Source organism: Indicator indicator, chromosome 3 (assembly GCF_027791375.1).
Source record: "Indicator indicator isolate 239-I01 chromosome 3, UM_Iind_1.1, whole genome shotgun sequence".
NCBI lineage: Eukaryota > Metazoa > Chordata > Aves > Piciformes > Indicatoridae > Indicator > Indicator indicator.
In genome coordinates, this window is record NC_072012.1 from 23,836,762 (window position 1) to 23,851,646 (window position 14,885).

General features: G+C 37.1%; 1 protein-coding gene across 1 annotated transcript in view; it reads right to left on the minus strand.

Annotated features, from left to right (window-relative positions):
- Window positions 1–14,885, minus strand: part of COG5 (component of oligomeric golgi complex 5) — a 179,414-nt gene that overhangs the window by 127,881 nt on the left and 36,648 nt on the right. The gene's annotated exons all lie outside the window — the stretch shown is intronic.

Here is a 14,885-nt window from a genome sequence, read left to right on the forward strand (position 1 = left end):
ATAGTAATTGTTTTGTTTTAGAGAAATAATCATACTCTTTCTGTTGCCAGAAAGAGTGCAATTCACACCACTACCACGGAATTAAAGCTGAATTTATAACCATTATATACTTTGTTATATACACAGATGTATACATATTCATATAAAAATAAAACAATGGCATATGTATCATAGCTTTAGGATTAAGAGAATAACTACTTAGTACACACTGTTCAGCTGAACAAGACAGACTCACAGGAAGCACTGCCTGTCAGTGGCAGTGATGACAGCAGGATTTTAATCCAGTGGAGCAAATAGAGATTTCTTCAGAAGTAATCCAGTGTGCCTTTTTCCAGCTCAGTCAGCACCCAGAATCCCCAGGTTTAGTAGAGGATCTGGAACAGTCCTGAGAAGGCCTTGGGAGGCGGACACAGAAGGCATTTTGAGCAACCCTGTATTTATCAGCAAAACTGAACAGCAAGGATTTGGGTACTGCAATTAAAACTACTTGGATATTATTCTATCCTCTCCAAAGAAGCATAACAGAATTTCCTCATTAAAAGTTCAAATATCATTCAAATACCAAAACAAACAATTAAATTACTAACTCAATGGGAAGTGAAAAGCCAAAAGGCAGATGAAGGAAAGAAATACATTTTTCTGTCCAGAGGATAAACCAGCAGCTACCTGGATACTCTCTTGAACCTCAGCCAAAGCAGGTTGGCCCAATCTCTCATTTTTTCACAACAACAGACTGCTTTGGTATCTAGCAAGCATGTGCTAGATAGTAACAATCAATGGAGATCAGAAGCTGTACATTAACATGTGAATATGTAATATCTGTCAAAAGAGAAAGTAGCATCTTGCATTATTTTGCAGGTGCTAGAATTACTTAAAAATAATAACTAAAGCCCAAGTTATAAAATTCAGCTAAATTCACTGTTACTATTATTCCACTTTGTCAGTAACCAATAATACTATTCCAGAAGAGAATATTGCTGCCAATTTTACAAGCAAGCAATAAAAATAGTTTTATGCCAGAATTAAAACTGCATTTCTTTCCATTTGTTTATTCATTCAACAGATGCATTAGCCAAGACTCTGCACAAGAACAGAATATTAAATTGTATCAGCTGGATGTGTTTCTAAAAAGAATTTAAAATTTTAAAACTATTAGTGATTTGGTGAATTAATTTCTTCAGCATCTACAACTAGCAGCTCTCAGAGATCTTAAAAAACACTTTGAAAATATATATGCTTTCAAGCAATCACAAAATGAGAAAATAAACTTTGTGTTATAATCACAGATTTTAACAAAGATTTGAAATTACAGATCGGCAATTTTATGTGAATTCTCTACAGTCCACAGTTCTCTCTTCAGCTGCTGGTCTATGGAATTTTTGGGATCGATTGCATTTCCACTCTGATTTCTTTGTGTTGTGGATGTGCAAACCTGAAGGCAATTTCATGCCCAGATGATCACAGGATTATATCCAGCAAATTGTCATACATGGCAGTCAGACCCACAGGAATTATGTTGTGGTACCAAAGTGAAGAAATATTGATATTGTTGAAGATTTAGAAAGAAGAAAAATAATAAAAACCTAGTAAGTAAGGTTTACAAGACAAGCTCTTGGCAACTTCCTACAAAAGCAACCATGAAACTCAACATTCAACATTCACTGTGAACTTACAGTAAAAGATCACAAAGAAAACAAGGAAAGCCTATATAAACAATTCTGAAGAGCAGCTCAGGCACCCTTGTAGCAGTTCTCACAACTTCCCTGTCTTTTCATCTGTCTCTTTTAGCTCTCATCAAAAAATTGATGCTACCAACTCCATACCTGGTGCATCCTAACTATTGTTTTCTTCTTTATGCCACATCACATGCACATGTAAGAGACAGGTTATATTGGGAAGGAGAAGCAAAAGAGAAATGGACCAAAATACAAGGCAAGTCACATATAAATGAGAAGTTTTTCCAGTATGGCACAACCCAAGGTACGATACATAAAAGCACTATGTCCAGTTTGTTCTACTCGTAATATTGATTTCTTTGTTACATACAATATGATTATATGTGTTGTTTAGCAAATATCTTTACACTTTATATCTGATGTTGGTAGCAGCAACTCCTAGATGGTTCTAGTTTGTCCTGTGTTTAATATTCTTCTACACATGCTGCAAGGCCTGTTTCCTTATGGATGGGGAGTGGTAGTGTTTAATTCTGAAAAGCTGGATGATGAAGTAGAGAGTTCTATAGTGTTTCATCAATATTGTGGTTTTTAAAAATCTCATTAATTATTTGCATGTTCTGGTGGGTTTTTTTGCTCCACACCCCTCCAATGCAGTTGAGGGCTTAAAGCAATTTAGACACAAGTAAGGTTAGTGCAAGAAATAATTTATATTCTGACTTTGCCAATACATTACTTTACTTTAGGGGAAAAAAAAATAGTGTCCTAAGAGCAAGATTTCAATACATGAACTATTTTTCCACCCTCAATTCACTCATTATTACCCCGAAGCTGGCCAAGCCTCTCTCCATCATTTTCCACCAGTCCTGGCTCACTGGAGAGGTCCCAGAAGACTGGAAACTGGCCAATGTGATGCCCATCCACAAGAAGGGACGAACAGAAGAACCTGGGAACTACAGGCCTGTCAGCCTGACCTCAGTGCCAGGGAAAATCATGGAGCAGTTTGTCTTGGGGGCAATCACTGCGCACCTGAAGGATGGCCAAGGAATCAGGCCCAGCCAACATGGATTTAGGAGGGGCAGGTCCTGCCTCACCAACCTGATCTCCTATGACCAGGTGACCCACCTGGTGGATGTGGGGCAGGCTGTGGATGTAGTCTACCTGGACTTCAGCAAGGCCTTTGACACCGTCCCCCATAGCAAACTCCTGGCCAAGATGTCAGCCTGTGGCTTGGACAGCAGCACTGTGAGCTGGGTTAGGAACTGGCTGGAGGGCCAGGCCCAGAGAGTGGTGGTGAATGGTGCCACTGCCAGCTGGCAGCCAGTCACTAGTGGTGTCCCCCAGGGATCAGTGCTGGGCCCCATCCTGTTCAGTATCTTTATTGATGATCTGGATGAGGGGATTGAGTCCATCATCAGTAAATTTGCAGATGACACCAAGCTGGGAGCAGATGTTGATCTGTTAGAAGGTAGAAGGGCTCTGCAGAGGGACCTTGACCGTCTAGACAGATGGGCAGAGTCCAACAGGATGGCATTCAACAAATCCAAGTGCTGGGTGCTGCACTTTGGCCACAACAACCCCATGCAGAGCTATAGGCTGGGGTCAGAGTGGCTGGAGAGCAGCCTGGTGGAAAGGGCCCTGGGGGTACTGGTTGACAGTAGGCTGAACATGAGCCAGCAGTGTGCCCAGGTGGCCAAGAGAGCCAATGGCATCCTGGCCTGCATCAGGCATAGTGTGGCCAGCAGGAGCAGGGAGGTCATTGTACCCCTGTACACAGCACTGGTTAGGCCACACCTTGAGTACTGTGTCCAGTTCTGGGCCCCTCAGTTTAGGAAAGATGTTGAATTGCTGGAGCATGTCCAGAGAAGGGCAACGAGGCTGGCGAGAGGCCTTGAGCACAAGCCCTATGAGGAGAGGCTGAGGGAGCTGGGACTGTTTAGCCTGGAGAAGAGGAGGCTCAGGGGTGACCTCATTGCTGTCTACAACTACCTGAAGGGAGGTTGTCGCCAGGAGGGGTTTGGTCTCTTCTCCCAGGTAACCAGCACCAGAACAAGAGGACACAGTCTCAAGCTGTGCCAGGGGAGGTTTAGGCTGGAGGTGAGGAGAAAGTTCTTCACAGAGAGAGTGGTTGGCCATTGGAATGGGCTGCCCAGGGAGGTGGTGGAGTCACCATCCCTGGAGGTGTACAAGAGGGGATTGGACGTGGCACTTGGTGCCATGGTTTAGGTAGTCATGAGGTGTAGGGTGACAGGTTGGACTCGATGATCTTTGAGGTCTCTTCCAACCTTCTTGATTCTATGATGATTCTATGAAAGGATTGCCTTAACTTTGTCAAGTCTAGTTAGACATTTAAAAAATCTGCTTGAAGAACTGCAAAGAGAATGAATGTGGAAAAATTATTCCAAAGACAAAAAAATTTAAGAAATTATTTCAAAGACAAATTGGTCTTGTATTGTAGACTGAGCAGATTCATGAAATAAGAACAGACTTTCCAGATCTGCTCTAGGCTTCTACCATGTGGCCAAACTGACTTTCTACAAATCAGAATGATATGAAGAGAAATTATGAAGCGGATACAGGATGTTCAGGTATTACATTCATGAATATCACACGAGCAGCTAAAATTCTTAGTTAAAAGTGTCAATCCATTCTCTATCTGTCCATATAAATTTGTTCTAGATTAAGAATACTGAATATGCATTCTATGACTGCTATCAACATTTACTGGCCCGAAGTACACTGTATTAGCTGCCTTCCCTACTGGCTTCAAGACTACAAAGAACAGATATTATTCTCTCACAAATCATATTAAGTATTTGCTATCATCACAGCCCGTAATGTTTATTAAAGTATGCATTTAGCTGACAACCAAACACCTTATGTATTCTCACAGGAAAATTTTTGTTGAAGTATTCTATCTTAGACCAAAGTATGTATTGATTACTGTGACAATGTTGGGTTAAAGATTTTGGAGTGGGAGTATTAAACAGGGTATTATCAGGAACCCAATAAACAGACATTTAGAACTAAGGTGGCAAAGAGGGGAAGACAAAGTACTTTATCATTAACAAAACCACACAAGAAAACAAATAGTAATGCATATCATTTTTCAGATTCTGAGAACTTAATGCGAGGAGTATCACTACTATCAGACTGATATGAACTGCTTCCTATATTTGAACTGTACAGGGGCTTGACAGATTGTTTTAACCACTTATAGCAGTCATTCACAACCAGGGAGTGGAATCTAACTAGGTTTTATTTGTTGTCTGAAGAAGGCAAAATATGTTCCTCTCACTGCAGTTACATGGAAGCACGCAGAGTCGCTACTGCGTGTGGCCATTAAACTTTGATTTAAAGGCAGTAAGCCTACTAGATCTTTTTTCATGCGCTTTTTGTAGCATTTCCAAATCAAATCATCCAAGAGGCTGAGTGAGACTGCAATGTATAAACTCACCCTGGTGGCAATCTTCACCACCACTGCGCTGATCTTAATAAAATTAAAGGGACACAGTTTATGTTGTGATACCTAGTCACTCTTTACTTACAGAGCAATTAAGATCATAAGACTTTCATCTCCAAATTTCAGCTAGAATAGTTGTTACTAGGCACACCATGTGAACACTTTGTCTTAATTAAGAGAAAATGGCATTGCCTTCCTGTTTTTTAAACTTAGTAGAAACAAAGACCTATCCAAAAGCTCTGTCAAATAAATTACTTTTGATACTTCCTGTTTTCTTGCTTTGTTTTAAATTAGCAATTCCACTTAAAGAATACTACAGCAGGAAGGTGTGCAACAAAACTCCTGCACCAGGGGATTACTTTTGTATCAAGGCAGCTAATGGTGCTCCTGCTGCTGCCCATCCCAAGCACCTTCTCAGGCATGGTTTCCACAGCATCAGGGATATCTGATGGAGAATTCTGAACCAGATCCTCAAGTTTAAATCATGCATGGTAAATTCAGCTACCTCCAAATCCCATTCACTGTAATAGTAATAATAAAAAACATTTATATTGATGCTGTTCTGTCATGCACCTAGCACAGCAACCTAGGCAGAAGGGAATAACATCAGAAATTTCTTCTAACATACAAAACACTTTGAGGAACTCAATGTAAGACACCACCTGGGATTTTAAACCATGAGACAATATTCCCTCATTCTACAGGCACACAGTGTCAGCACTCCAGCTATCAGTGTCAGCACTCTTCAGCTTGTCCTGCTAAACTACTTTCCAAGTTATGGAATCAACATTCTTTCAGGCATACTTTCACAACCTGACACAATGCAAGCAGCTGACTTTTTATTTTGTATATTTGAAGCAACAACGAAAATTAAAATCCTCACTAAAATTCAGTAGCAATTGTCAATGTAGGCCCAAGAATCACTCAAATTCTCAGGGAATTCAATGTTTTGAACAAAAACTTAAATTCACAGCAATACTGAAATTAAAAAAAAAATTCTTTTTAAATTTATGACTACTTAAACTTTTGCCAACAACTACTACGAGATGCAGCATCGCTCAGTGTGTATGTTTATACTAGAGGGCAAACCAACTCCATGGAGAAAAGCTGGAGTCAGCTTTGTCCAAATTACTATTAAATTTACCAGCCATGCTTCGTTCGTCATTGGTTAGTCACTGTTTGGTGTGTGGAGGGGCTTTAACTAAAATACTTAAATAATTGTGCAATAATGCACTAGCACCGTGATTTGGCTACATCACTAAACCAAATTTACTGTTATGACATGAAAAGGACACCTTCTCTACATATGAGTGATAACCAGCACTAATTCTATAATTCCTCTCCGGTACTACCTCATTGTGTAAAACTAAAGATAGTTTCATCATCATTAATTGGTAAACGGCACTCTATAACTCATGCATTCCTCAGGAATACAGGAAATTCCAGTGCTGAAAAGATCAATAGTTGAACTACTATGGAATACTACTGAACAACTAACCTATGCTTAACAATTACACAAAACCAAATCAATCTATTAAAGCATTCTTATTTCACATCATAAGTTGGTAATTTTTCCATACTCAAGCTGCTAACATTAGCTTCATATCTTGAAAATTAATATACATATGTATAAAACATTATATAAGAATATAACATATAATTATACATTTAAAACTACTCGCCTTTATGTTGCTCCAAAGGTATGCATCTTTGCAAACAGATGAGGAAGCACAACAAAATACTATATAATTAAACTGGAAAAGTCAACTTTTTTTAATTCTATGGAGGTAATTCTAAAATGGAGAACCTGAGATCAACAATGTGTAGCGGTGTTTTCTGGCATCAGAAAATGGAAGTTACAAGCAAAAAAAAAAAAAAAAAGCTCACATACAGCCTAAATAAGTCTTTATTTTAAAAAGCAAACAAAAACCCAAATTTTTAAAAAAATTAAAACTAAAAAGCTCTATGGCAATCAACAATCAGGAAGTAAACAAAATAGAAATTAAGAATAGGACACCAAATGGAAAATTATTTGTGTGGATGATTATAAATACTAAAGGGTAGGATGGGGCCAGTCTCTTTCCAGTGGTGCCCAGTGACAGGAAAAGAGGCAATGGGCATAATCTTGAATGTAGGAAGTTCCATCTAATCATGAGAAGGAACTTCTTTACTTTGAGGGTGGTAGAGTCTCATCGTTGGAATCATTCAAAACCCAGCTGGTTGCCATCCCTGGTGAACCTGCTCTTACAAAGGGTTTGGACTAGATGATCTCCAGAGGTCCCTTCCAACCCCATCACTCTGTGATTCTGTAAAAAGACTTCACCACCATCAGACTCAGAATGGTACCTGTGTACAAGTTCCAGCAGATCTTTTGTCATCTATTCAGCATATCACTCTTAATATTAAACCTTTTACAACTAGACCTTGTGTACTGGACAGGAGTCAGGTTTACACCTTTCAACATAGAAGTATGCTGCAGCATGATATAGGTCAGCAACGCGAACACCTTCACAAATCCAGCATAATGAGGGCATGTTGGTACAACTCCCAAATTCAAACTGCTATTATTCATTCTTTATTCTGCCTTGATATCATAAAAGTTGCTGGATTTTCAACAACATTCTAGTAAAGCTCTTTGCAAAGGACGATTGAGGAAACCAAGATGCAAAGAGGTAAGAAACACATTTTAGATAGAGATCACCACCTGCTAAAACAGATAAAAACAATAAACTATCCAGAAGAACTACTCTAGAATTGGCTATCACACTGCCCATTGGAGGTAAGTGCAAGGTACAGGAGGATCTATCCAGCTGAAATTTTGCTGGTGCATCATGTATATAATGCTGAAAAAACAATCCCAGGGCAAAATGTCCAAAATTACCCAATATTCATTCTCAAAAGCAACTTCAGATCTAAAGAAATTATGTGTCACTGAAAATTTTGTATGAATTAAAAGCCTAAATGTCTTGAAAATAGGAGAACAGATGACATTTCTAGACCCAGAAGCAGTAAAATTCTAAATAGCCACTAAATGACCAGCAAGATTCAAACAAGGAAACAAGATCTGCAGCCTAAAGAAAGAAACAGCACTACTGGAGCATTCAAGGAAGATAATTGTAGAAACTGAAAAAAAAAAGATTGATACAGAGAACAAGGGAAGTCAAAACAGCTTCCCCATGACACCAGGATGTTAAGACAGTCTGTGATATATTTAAAGCCTAAAGCACATTAAAAGAATGCTAAAGCTCCAAAATCAAAGACTCTAACCGAAGATACCAGAACTGCATACTTCATTTGGCCCTGCTAGATCTTCTGAGGCTAGAGTCTATTTAATGAAGCTTCTTTAAAAAACTGTGGTGCAAGAACCTGCAATTGGGGTGATAATCAACTCACCAGTAGAGTTAAGACCTCTGTATCTACAAATGACCTACCACCATTTCACAATGTCCTAGTTAATGCTAGGACATTGTTTCCTGTATGCAGAATGTAAAACAGTAGATAAAAAATGGAAAAATATCAAGAAATATGCCACAGCTTCCAAATTTCTTTCACTTCCTCCCCTCAGCAAAACAGAAAAACATGCTCCGACAGTTATGACTCCTGAATGCAATTTAAAAGTACTACAGGGGTGCATACTGTGGCAATTGCAGTTACCTTCACCCTTGTGCACCCTATGTCTCTTCACACGCACATGTTCCACTTGGCTTCCAGCTCCTGCCTCTGCATTCATTTTCTCCCCATATCAGACCCAGGAGCCTCAGCCCTACACAGCTCTATTCTTTGTCAGATTCTGGGTCTCCCTCTTCCTTTGTGTTGCCATTCTTGGTCCTCAGATCCTTTATCACCAATCTCCTGGTTTAAGACTCCTTCTGTTGCCCAATATTTCTACCCTCTTATTACCCTTCCATCCCACTTTTCATTCACCTAAAAACCAAAATTCTTTGTCTTCCATTCTGTACTGATATAGAAACAGGTATAAGAACAGCACATTTTTCTGTCTATGCTGGGTGTCTACACATGGCTTTTTTTGCCCACTCTTCTCTATCTACCCTTTGAGGATGATGTCATCTGTTCACACCATCTTAACTAGCATCTGCACAGCAATGGCTTGTAAGCATGTCTATCCATCCACCTACTCCTGATTGCCTCCATATGGTACAGTTGCTTCTCCTGATTTTCTCTCCAGAAAACTTAAGCTTGATATGTTCACAACTCAGTTCCATATCATTCTTCTCAAACACTTTTTTGCAGATAAAACTTTAGCCAAATTGCCTCCTGTAATATAGGAAGTCTTTCATGATCCCTCTACCTGTGTTTGAACCACATATCCACACTATATCCAAAACTCTGTTGCATCTTTTTCTTTCCAGCAATACAACTCAGCCAATATATTTATCTTTGTTCAGGCAAACACTGAAAAATTAGAAAGGGAGATGAAGATTCATCTATTTAAATTTAAACAGGCTTCCCTACTTATCCCAAGTCATACTGAAAGCGAAGCAAGTAAATCTCTTTAATATATTAGTATTTATGCTTTCATTTCAGGAATCCTCTTTATCATGTCACCCCTAAGAGTTATACTGGAATCACCAGTTTCAAGCTTTCGGGAGGCAGATGTCATGAGACAGCCCAAAGAGCTCGATCAGCATAGCCAGCTGGTACCTACTGATCTTTACTCAAAGTTTCTGCAGTCTTTGTTGAAGCGTTAAATAAAGGAAACAGGAAGCACACCAATCAGATATGTAGCCTTTTTAAAAAATAAAGTATGCTGTTACCTAAAGATAAATAATATATTGGATAGCTCTCTGAGAGAAAATGCTAACAGAAGAAACGCAGACATCTGAGTTACACAACTGCATTTTATAATTGTATAAACAACTTAAAAAGAAGGGACCCCACCAAAATTTGACCAGAACTGTCATCTTAATACATCTGCTTGTATAAGAACCAAGCTTTAACATTCAGTACTTAATCAAACTTTTAAAAATAAATTTTAATTTTTTTAAATAAATCTTTAAAAGAAAATAAATTAAAAAACCCACAACAGAGAAAGACCCACACTCCACACTTATTTGAGATGAAAAACTACCAGCAGAACGTTTTATATTCAGATTTCTTCTATTACTTGCTTCAGCAAATCAATTTAAAAAAGATATTATTTTGGGTTGCATAGTGAATTTATTTCCAAGATTTATTTAAGAATTAGTACTAATTAAAACACATATTGTGCTATGCTTCTCTTACTCCTCATTATGCAGTTGACAGCATTGTTTATACTGATAGAATAAATTCAGAAAAAATTTACAGCACAAAAAAAAATTTGAAAATGAAGACATCCCCTGCAAAGCCCGGGTCAAGAACATCATGCAGGATATCCATAAAAACCCTGTGAAGTCTCTAGCAAAATTAAAGTGAAACATACATGGGTTTTTTTGGAAGTTAACATTTCAACAAAATTAACAATTATTATACATACATTGTATATGGTGATGGATCATTTTAAAAATAACTCTTTTCTGCTTCATGATTAAACTGAATTATCAACCCGTTTTAAGGGTCTGAATAATCTCTATGAATCCTAATAGAAATATTCATATTATACATGCAGGTACCAACTTGTTCTGAAAATAAATAATTCATGACAAGACCTAAATGTTCACTTACATATAAGCCTATCTGGCGAAATTCCAGAGATTTTTTTTCAGAGATTTTCTTAGGACCCAAAAAAAAAAAAAAAAAAAAAGAGGAAAGTAGGAAAATTCAAATATAGATTGTTGGAAGCCTTTTAAGTAATGAACACTTAATCCTTTTTTTTTTTTTTTTTTTGGTCAGTGTCATGTGGTTTCCCATGTACACAAAGTAAAGAGTGAAAAGGTAAAAATAAAACTGGCATAACCTTAATATATTCCAGAATTCATAACTCCTTTATAAATTTAGTCCTTTTATAAAAGAATCCTTATATAAATTGGGGGGGAGGGAGGGCATCAATCCCATATATGAAGCACAATTTAAGCCCAACATCACTGACCAATCAAAATTAGTGAATGCACTGCATCTCTCTGCAGTGAGGAGAAGCGACAAGGTAGGCTGTCATTCTGCAAAAGCTGCCCATCGCAAGCTTTCCTCTCAGAAGCACTGCTTTTTTTTTTTTTTGAGAGCTTGAATCTCAGTGGTGTCTCTGGAGACAAGAAGCCTTCAGTATGTTAAATTACTTTCATTATGTATTTTCAGATGCTTATTGAGTCTACAGTAGGAAGAGTGGGAGACTGCAGCAGCCTGTAAACCAGAACTAAAGCAGTCGTATACATTAGCAGTGTGCTGAAACAATGGCACAGTACAGGCACAAATTTTCATTAAGATCGTTTTTTGAAGATAAGCTTATTACCCTCTTTCCCTTCTACTCTGCTAACAAGTGAACAAAATGAATCCTTCCAACCTGGAACTGCTTCACCTGCATCGAGAATTTATCAAATCTTTAGTGAAGGTAAGAACTGTTCCTTATTATGGTATGCAGAATAAGCAACAATTAACCAAAACAAAAATTTGGAAAAAAGGAAAGAGATTAGATTGAACTTACATTTCACGCCAGTATCTTGTTGTATTTGAGATCAGACAATACTGAAATGCTATTTTTCCCTCTCCATTACAAACACAATGTAGAAAATTGTTATTTTGCATTCAAGTCTGGTAAAATATTAAGAACCTGTGCTGTTTGTACCACATAAAGACAGTACAGTTTAAGCTAATACAGTATCGGGGGAAAAAAGAAAAAAACAACACATAAGGCAACTGGGAATATTTTTTTCCTCCTTCAGCAGTATTTCCAAATATTGTCAGTTAAATACATTACAGACTGATTAAGTTACTCTTTGAAGGATCAGACAGCCTGTAATTAGTGTATACTTATTGTTTTATGAAGGTTGGCTAATATGACTAATCTCCAATTGCTCAAGAAATACCCCTTTTTGAGGGCAAGGGGGTGTTTGGGGTTTTTTAATAGTTATTTCTGTCATTACACTGCACATTCAAGCCCTTTATTAATAACATGGATTAGCTAAACATTTATTTCAAGAAATGAAATCATAACAGCGTGCAAATTAATATATTTCCTATAAAGCTTGTTGACTCTATTTAATTTCTCACAAGAAGACAAGACAGCTGTTATGTATTAACTACCTGCTCACAGGAGCTATGAACTACATTTTCTAGCTCTAGTCACAGACACCCTACATGCAGCAATTATAGCTTCTAGCCAGGGTTTTTTGTAACCTGCACTACTTGAAGAACAGGAAACTTGTTAAAAAAACTAAATTCATGAAAGATGACAGAGGAATGACATGATTTTACTAGCAAATAAATGAACATACTGATTTTCTATGTAATCTCTAAGATTCAATTTTAGATATCTATTCATAAGTGATATTAAATACATATATTATTGCATTACTTTATTTTGATATTATAAGCCCTACTTTTAACCTTTTTTTTTCCTCCCTTTCACAAGGGCATGCAGCAGCTAATTCAGTTTTACAACTGACAATATGAAGAATGCAGTTTACCAAGTATCTTCCTAGCTGTATGACCTCCAAGCAGCAAGATGCATCACTAAAATGCATTCTTAAGACATAAAGGAATTAGAAACAAAACATGGAACACATTTGTATTACCGTTTACGTGCATGACACTTCAACAATACACATGGAAGACTAACACATCTGCTCAGATTTTCATAAAAGAAGAGTGCAATGACTGATTCTTAAAATGGTGAGCATTTCTTAAAGAGGGATTTATAATTTAAAAACAAGAATTGTGGAAACTACTGATGCATGAAGAAACAATGAAACATGAATTGCCAAAAGAACACACATACTTCACCAGCAAGCTGAATAAGGGTTTAACCAAGCTTTTTTCTATACTACTTATTTAATAACTTATTTGCCATAATGACTAATGGATATTTTTCTCTCAATTTTATGGTCTGTTATGTATTCTCCTTAAATGAAAATAAACCAAATTAGGTAACTCATGGTTACTCTCAAAGCACAAGAACTGGATTTTATGATGTATAGCAACTTCTTTGACTAAGCCATCATTCAAAAGTAACGAGCAAGAATATTACAGAAAGAAATACGCAACCATAAACTAAAGGATGTCTACATATACTCTGAACACAGAGATCAGATTTTTTTTTTTAAACCAGGAAAATAAAAAGAGGCTGCTATAAAATGCAACAGGAGAAAGAAATTAACATCACTTTAAAGAACATTTGTTCATTGTTGCTGGCTTGAAACTCAGAACAGACAAGCAGAATATGCACTGGTCTGTGGAAGTATCTCAGGCAATTAAGAAGTCCCCATGTTCAATCAGAATTTTTTGCTGCTGAAGTTCTGGAACAAAAACAAAATAAAAAGGGAAAAGGAAAAAAAGAACCCAAAACCAAAACCAAACAACCGTGCAAGGAATGAAGTAAGATCCCAGCTACTGCTTGGTTTCCAGGTTACAGTGCATGTCAAATATCTGTCAGTGGCACCATGTATCAATTTATGACAAGCCGCTGCAATGATCTGAAAGGCCCTTGAGGCACAGAGAACAGGTAGGTCACAAGTTGCATGCACCCTACCTCTCCTCAGCATTTACAAGGGAACAGGCACTGGCCAGAAGGGCAATGCATTGGGTATATTAGCTCCCTGCATTGACATTTCTGCTTCTATTTAACTGATATCTAATCAATGCAACACAAGGGTGATGTTTAATCTATTCATAAGACTTAACACATCTGAAATTTTCTGTTTTCATAAAATCTTAGATGGCATAACGTTAAGAGTTAAGACTGTCAACTGTTTTAGCAGATCTGCTTTTGATTTCCTCCTGGCTTTTTGCTAATAGAACTGCATTTCTCTAATAATGCATTTTAAATGGTTTCTTGAAATCCATTCACAGCCAGGACAGCATACACAGAGGAAATCGTATTTCTGAGGGTTAATATAAACCTCATAGAGGTTGCCTGAATAAGAAATTAAACAAAGCTTTTGAAATATTTCTTGTTTCATTTCACACCTGAGACTAATACATTCTAATTTATACCTTTTGTATTTAAGAGATACATGTGAAATAACTATTGAAGCATACCAAGAATTTTCATCATACAATTTGCAATTAATAGCACTGTGCAACTGAGGCTTTTCAGACCTGCAGATGAAATTCATTTGCACATCATATCTGAGTATGCTTAATTCATACTTTTATTTCAAAAAAGCTCATTTTTTTGACATTAGTACTATCCATTTGAATTGTATTCAGAATGGAACAAAGCTCTACATTTAAATTTCTCTTCATGCCAAGTATATCTCCTCTTAAATTTAAAGCCACCTTAATAAGAACTTTACATACCTCAAGTATCATAGCAAGAAATTGAATAGCCTCTCATTTACTCACTTCATAACAAACTGAAGAGCTGGCTGACAAAATGAATAGTATAAACAACAGATATTACATGGAGATGCCACATTTGCAATCTATCAGTATGTATGAAATAAAGCAGATGAGCCATAAAATTCTCCTAGATGTTAATAAATGCTACTGTCTTGAACTTCACAAATCCCTAAGATAAACATGCTACATACACAAATCTTTTGGATTTCATTGCAGTTTGTATAAAAACCAAACCAACAAAAAAAAAACAAACAAAAAAACCCCACAAAACCAAAACCCTAAAAGAGGTCATTTTCTTTTTAAGTACTATTTTCTAG